Here is a 7950-nt window from a genome sequence, read left to right as displayed (position 1 = left end):
TTGATATTATGTTGAATATTTAGACATTCAGACACCTAATTATACATTTTTGAGGTCTGGCTCTAGTTTAGCATTTTAGTCGATGTGTGTGGGCAGTGCTGTAGTCTTCATGTTCTGAAAATACGCTTGACTTGTGAGTAGAACAATTCTCATGAACTTTCAACTTCAAAGATTATTCTTTCAGTCTCTTTTCGGGATATGAAAATAAATGTTCTTTGATCATTTAAATCATATAAAAATGTGAGGCTCACCAATATAACATGTAAATACCTTTTAATATTGGCAAAGCTGTTTATTTCAATATGATGGTTTACTGACAAAAAACCTCATAAACAAACTCATAAACAACGACGTAAATATTACCTTTCTAGTATGTTTTTTTGGATTATATGGCATGCATACTGTTTAAAGGGATAGTTTAGCCTCAAATGAAAATTCTGTCATCATTTACTTACTCTCATGTGTTACAAACCTGTATACATTTCATTGTTCTGATAAGCACCATTCATTTTCATAGTATTCAAGTGAATGGTGCTTCTGACAGGTTTGTGTTCATCAGAACAAAAAAATTATACAGGTTTGTACAAACATAAGAGTGAGTAAATGATAAAAAAAATAGTGAACTATTCCTTTAAGTAAATCAGAGGACACAAGTTTTGGAATATTTTATGTGTATAATCATGAGTATCAATTTATTACAATTTAACTGTAAGTTAACTTCAGAAACAGAATTTTCCTTCATGTCTTGAATGATATATTTAAAAATATGAATATTCCTTCATATCTTGATCGATATATTTAAAATAGCTGCTGCATGCAGGGGGCTTTAGCTTATTATTATATAACCATATAATAATGTTTAGTTCTGAAAAAGTGTATAACCCTGCAGACTGATATCCTCACTGATATCTTTATCACCTTTCTGACATTAGTTGTTCCCCAGAAGGGGGATGCTTCAAAATGCTTAAAAATTTCAACCATTATTGCGGAACGACACAGGCAACATGCCTGAATGAGTATTGCCCTCTTGCACTCACCCCTGCCACAATGAAGTGCCTCAAGCAGCAGGTCATGACCCACATCAAGACCTCCATCCCACCCACATTGGACACCTTATCCACAGTTCGCTTGTAGGCAAAACCATTTCACTGTGAATACAATGTCATTGGTCACACACTTGGCCCTCTCCAGTCTATACAAGCGAAACACTCATGTTGGAATGCTGTTCTTTGACATTACCTCACCCAGGGGGAAACAAAGATACCTGGATGGCACACCAAACTTGGCAACATGATCCTTCACTTCCTGACTAAGAAACCTTAGGCAGTAGTTTCTATGATCAACCCTCCCAAACCATCATTAAGAGTACAGGTGTCCCCCAGGGCTCTGTCCTTAACCATCTACTTTTTAAGCTGCAGACTCACAGCTGTTGCCAGGGACTTTACTAACCATATCATTAGGTTGAATGATTTCATCACTATGCCAGGGCTGATCATTGATAATGATGAAATAGTGGACATACCTGTAAGACGTAGTCACTAGAGTCACTACTACTTAGAGAAATATGAACTCCCTTTATGACAGATGACAAGATATAATTGCTGACTTCAGGTTATTTTATAAGCCCATCTTCCTTCTATGTGTCAACCGGGCATAAGTAAAAATAGCCCACAGCATGAAATTGGGGTGCACTCACATTATAATAGCGGACCGAACTGTACCCAAGTACCCAAGCACTCACACTACACTACACGCAGTCTGCTCCTAATATGCTTTAAAATCTCTCTCATGATATTTTAATGTACTAAATCGATATCAAACACACCTCTGTTATCCTGGGTCATCTATGATGCGGTAACATGGGGCTGAATGTATTTATCAAATATCAAAATGTTTTTCCAGTGACAGCTGAAGTTCTGCACTCCAGTGCACTCTGCCCCCAAATCAAAGTGAATGGTGCCAAAGACTACCTCTGCAAAGTGTACCAGGGTACGCATAAATGTACCTAACCCTGTATGGAGAGTAAGGAGGGAGGAGAGTAAAGGTCTTTACACACCGGGACGTTTTTCGTGCGCGTTTATCGTCAACGTTTTACGTGACGTTTTTCTGCTTTCACACCCAAACGATTTTTACTGCCGCTGAGCAGAGTGAGGTGCAAATTCACTCCCTGGACATTAGATGGCGCCTAATACAAAACAGATATATGCCGGTACACAGGGTGGCGCTGCGAGACGTTATGCGTCTGTTCTGACACTCACTTGTCACACTGAAGAAGAGAGATGGTATTTACACTCACGTGTAGTCAATAACCATTCATATACGATTTTTGGTTAATGGGCAAACAAACAAACATGGCACTTGAATATATATATAATCTTTGTACAAACAATATCTCCGTGAACTTGAATATATTTTTAAATGAAATCTATTTGATTCGATTCTTTTATCATCAGTTAATATATCACCATCTCCACATAAAATTAACTATTTTTGATAGAACACGTTATATCAAAATTAAAACTCTTTCACAAAATATAAGGTAATGGGTGATCCGATTTGTGTACTTTCAACAAATCTTTTACAAGCACTTTCTCTGTTAACAATTTTCTCAAATTTCCTGCCAAATGTATTGTATTTTGTGATTTGGCTAAAGGTTTAAGTTCTCATTTTAACCAATATACTCGTTTTATAGAGGGTGGGTGGGTAGAACAAGGAACCACCATTTTTGTTGTGCCCAAAAATGTTAATAGTCCTGCAAATTGGTAACTGTTGCCTATAAATATAATGATGCAATAATTAGGTATGTAGTTATTACAATAAGAGGTCAACAATACTGATGTACAAATATATGCATAGTGCCAAAATGTCACGTTATTTACAATTCGGTTTTTTAAACATTTATTTTGTGAATGAACTGCAGTTTGCAATAACAATCAGATACATGACAGTAAAATCAAATAAAACAGGATTCAGAAATGTTGGTCCACTCCAGAAAAGTCACAATGACTGTAGTGCAACTAAACGGTAGTGCAAATCAACATTTAGAAATTAGACATTTTCAAATGTATTTCTTAAATGTATAAACACTTAAAATACATAAGTAAAATGGTATGCACTCTAAAAAATCCGGGGTTATTTTTTCTACCCAAATGCTGGGTTGAGCCATTTGGGTAATTTTTTTGGGTTATTTTTGCAGTCTTGGGTAGTTTTTTGGGTAGTTGTATGTAACCCCACCACTGGGTTATTTTCTGGGTAATTTTCACTGAGAGTGGAATCAATACACCCCCTTCCCCACCCAGACTCAACAACCCAGCTCATTGGGTCAAATCAACTCGGCGCAGATTCAGGTGCAGCACACGGGCTGACTGAATTTGAGGTGGATGCAACGCACACTGATATTTGGAGAAATAAGGTTCGTATCAGCATATTTATTCATATAACATATATTTTTAAACCTATTTATACACGTATCATAATACCGAGGGCTATATAAAGACGTAAGTGCCATTACATTCAGTTTTACATGGCATATACGCCGCCAGCTTCGTTCGTTTAGGTTGGCTTGTTTGATATGCCCGTTGGATAGTAAATACGTTTTCTACTGTTTTTGTTTAATGTTTTAAACGTCCCCTTTGGACAAAGCCTTAAGTTTTTTTCTTAACTAACGTTATATGATGACATTTACGTTACTTCAAAGCCCAGTTAACTGTTAACTTAAAACGAGATTAATATAAGTTAAAGTAAATGCATTCTTTGCTTTTTCAGATTATTAAATTGAGATTTTTGACAATTACAGCCCGTAACAAATCTCTGGTAATTCATTTCTGAAAACCATTTTTTGTACACGAACAGTTAAAGCAGCCCATCCCCCGCTGTACAGCAGTGCTGCTGGGTCAAAACAAACCCAATTGCTGGATCATCTGTCGCGGGGATTTTGGATCGTCAGAACCAGAAATACAGCAGGACTTTACAAGCAGACATTCTTCAGCGGTTCTTTTCTGGTGAAATAAAGGTCTGTATTTGTCTTTGTATCATTTAATCGATACCTATTGGCAAAAGTGTTGTCCTACAACGAGGGCATTTCATTACGTTTAGTCAACAACATCAGTCGAGTGCTTGAAATAACTTTTTGTGAGCAGATGCGCGTTTTTTACCACAGAACGGGGTAACGTTGGACAATATATTTAATATGGTAATAATGGCGATTAACATTGGACTATAATTATACTTTATTATTATGAGTATAGACCGTTTCATCGGACGCACGCGTGTCGCGTCTGGTCTTTACTTTCGGTTTAATGGTCTGACTAGTGCCTCAAATGAATTCTGGAACAAATTACCTCGTCAAAAATAGCAAATGTTTTGGTTTCCTAAAGGCAGGGGGGAGACGGCGATAGCCGATTTGTAGTTAACATTGTATACATTATAATACACATTTTACTTAGCAACGTTAGCTCAGTGTAGTTTTTATACGCTTTAGCTATGAAATAAGAACTGAGGTAATTTACTTGTTGTTTATTTTGCTTGGTATCAGAAATTAACTACTCTAAAAAGACTTTGTTGTTATTTATTCTTAGCCGAGTTTACCGGAAGTTGTTTATAAATGACAAGATTCAACTAACTTTAATATGTCCATTAAAGCCTAATCACACTCTGTGACATTCAAATCTGCATCCGTGCTTATCCAGCGAAAGCAGTTTACGTGTATGAAACAAACATTCAGATATATGTTATTCCAGAAGTACTGGAATAAATCTTTATAGTTCAGATATAAACACTGCTGTCTACGAAAACGATCAAAAGAGATTAAATCGTCTTTTCGACAGTGACAATGCTTCAAATATAGTTTCTCTTTAGTACAACATTAATGCCAGCAGGTGGTGACAAGTGAATTAAAGGCGGGGTGCATGATCTCTGAAAGCCAATGTTGAAATCACCTGAACAAATGAATGAGTATGAATGGTCTATTACAGGGGTGGCAAACGTCGGTCCTGGAGAGCCGCAGTCCTGCAGAGTTTAGCTCCAGCTCTAATCAAACACACCTGAACAGGTAATCAAGGTCTAAATAGTTACTAAAAACCTTCAGACAGATGAGGTTTAATCAGGGTTGGAGCTAAAAACTGCAGGACTGCGGCTCTCCAGGACCGACGTTCGCCACCCCTGGTCTATTATCTATATTGATAGAAAAAAATGCATCACTTACAGCTAAAAGTTTGTGTTTTTCTGTTTTAGGTGGTCTGAGTTTCCATGAGTTTCCTCGGCTAACTACCCCAGGCATGGTATGTTAATATACTGTCTTTATCATATGGTAACAAGAGTTTTATTTAGTCTTTTTTTAGAAGTTGTTTTGTTATTTTTGCATTTAGATTGCACAAGACTTTTACACATTACACCAGGATGCAGCTCCAAAACTCTTCGAGAAATGGCTCTCTTGATATACCGATAGGATCTTGCAGCGCTTCCATGTTCAGTTGAGGAGATGACACAAGGTAAAGTTTCTCCACTATTTTGATATTAACGGCCAGATTTACTAATAGCAATTTAATAAAGACACCCACTGATAAATTAATGAAGAAAATTTTTGGCAATAATTGCTGTTGGGAGATTTAGCACTTTCTCCACTCATCTTCATTTATTTGAAATGCCAGACAGTTAACCGACATTATCTGAACATATTGCTTTTCAATTTCTGCTGCTACACATGCAAACGGATATCTTGCATTAAAGCTGCTCCCTGTTTTGCTTCCACCTCCACCCTTCAAAACTGCCAGAAAAAGTCCGGCCCAGCATTGATGATGGCAAAAAAACTTTCATCGACATTCAGCCTGTAAGTACAAATCAAGAAATTTACTTTAATACGTTATTTACCAGGTATTTAAATAAACTACCATTCAAAAGTTTGGGACATTATGTTAGTGGCTGTCTTAAAGTGGGCAAGATCAAGGTGTAATAACTCCCAAACCCATCACCCATACCCACACCCTGACACCCCCCAAGTTTCACCTTAATTCATTTGCATTGTGTGTCCTTTAGGTTGGAACAAATATGATGGAGTACCTTCAGCAGGCTGAAGCATCAGGACCTTATTTCCTGTCACTTGAAAATGGACACATGAGTCCCAGGCATTCGTCATCCTTGGAGGAGAAACTTTGGACAAGGCACTTAGATTGGGGTAGTAGAAGCACTACATTCTTGCAAGTAAATGACAAGAGGTTTTTTGAATAGACTGGGTTTCAGGTACAGGAGTTATCATTTTAGTTTTTTTTTACAGACTTAAAGGTGCTCTAAGCGAATCTGTGTGATGTTACTTTTTGTTGATGTTTGAACTGTTTTCAAACAAACAGAGCGTAGCTAACTCCTCCCTTCCCTTCCGTGCTTTCATGAACGCGTCCAACCCTCAACCCCAAATCCTTCTTGTCGTTAATTGGCTGGAACACTTTGTTATCCTTTCTGATGGTAGGTTTGGCCACTTTGTTTTTATTGCAGTTTGTGAAGCCTGGGGTGTCTACAGAGATCGTGTTTTTTACAGTTTGATTAGCGGACAGGCAGCAAGCAGATAGTGAGAAGATGTTTGCTGTATGTAACAAAAAATGTTTTATGATCTAAAATGCGTGAATTCACTTAGAGCACCTTTAAGGAAGAGAATTACTTGATGAATATTAATGACATGTTTATGAAATGTTACACTGGCAAAATGCTGTATTTCATAGTTTTTTTTGTGTGTGTTAATAATGTAGACTAAAACAATACTGCTTTGTAACAAACAGTTGTTCTTAAGGGTATTTTATGAATTTCATTAATTTTTTTAAAATGTTAAAACATATAGGGGCGGTTTCACAGACAAGGATAAGACTAGTCCTAGAATAAAGTAAATGTAAGAGCTGTCCAAACTGAAAACTACTTGCACTGACATATCTTAAAATTCACCAGTGCCCTTTGTTTTCCCTCAGAATGCACACAAGTAATGTTTTTATTAAGACATGTTTGTTCAAACTTGTTATATTTCCTAATTAATAACTAAGGACTAGCCATTCCCTGTCCGGGAAACCACTCCTTACACTTTTGCAATTAGAGGCAAGTGAAGAAATTGTTTAAAATTGTTTAAAAATTGAATTTTATTATTTATTGTATTTTATAGTTTTGTATGATCTCCTGAATTTTTGATTGAGCTATTGTGTAGAAAGTGTACGTTACACACATTGTATTTGTTACATTACACAAAGTGTAATATGCTAAAAAATATTAATGAAAAATAAAGTTAATACAATGTTGACCTGTTTGTTTATCTTGTGGTTTTTAATTTTAAATGATAATCTTAAAAGGAATAAAAATAACCCTATATACATTTTTAACCCATTTATGAAGTCAAATTAACCCATCATTTTAGAAAAAAATAACCCAAGTTTTGGGTAGAAAAAACAACCCATTGGCTGGGTTAAAATTATTAACCCAACTTCTTGGGTTAATTTAACCCCATATGGGTTCTGTCCTATATTTACCCAGCAGTTAGGTTAAAAACAACCCAATTTGGGTTGTTTTTAACCCATTGTTTTTTAGAGTGTATAATAAACATTAATTTGTGTGAACAAGAACTGGCAGAGCTTTAGAGCAAATAAGTCACAATGATAGAAGTGAACTGTAGTGCAAAAAAAACATATATATGAAATGTACATGTTCAACTGTATTTCTTGAATGTATAAACATTAATAAAATAACTAAATAAAATGGTATATAATAAACATCTAAAGGTGTGACCCAAAACTGGCAGAGCGCTCCATCTGTGCTCTTCTTTCTCACTTTGCTTCGCTTTCAATTTTTTCCCTTTAGCATCTTTTGATAAGAGGTACATCTCCAGAGGTTCGTCTCGGACTGTTTTCTTTTGTTTAGATTGGACCTTGTCACGGCTGGCGCTGGATGATCCTGAAGACGTGCTTGCTGGGGCCTCCTCAC

The 7950-nt window shown here is 36.3% G+C and overlaps 1 long non-coding RNA gene across 1 annotated transcript; it reads left to right on the top strand.

Moving 5' to 3' along the window:
• The first annotated feature begins 2974 nt into the window (after window positions 1-2974).
• On the top strand, window positions 2975-7573 carry LOC129445500 (uncharacterized). Its single transcript, XR_012367677.1, has 6 exons — window positions 2975-3412; window positions 3853-4012; window positions 4974-5050; window positions 5233-5279; window positions 5367-5827; window positions 6034-7573. It is a non-coding gene; the product is annotated as an uncharacterized lncRNA (long non-coding RNA).
• The last annotated feature ends 377 nt before the right edge of the window (window positions 7574-7950 follow it).

This window comes from Misgurnus anguillicaudatus, chromosome 3, assembly GCF_027580225.2.
Source record: "Misgurnus anguillicaudatus chromosome 3, ASM2758022v2, whole genome shotgun sequence".
Lineage (NCBI taxonomy): Eukaryota > Metazoa > Chordata > Actinopteri > Cypriniformes > Cobitidae > Misgurnus > Misgurnus anguillicaudatus.
Note: the sequence above shows the minus strand (reverse complement) of the source record. Positions and strands in the feature narration are given on the sequence as shown.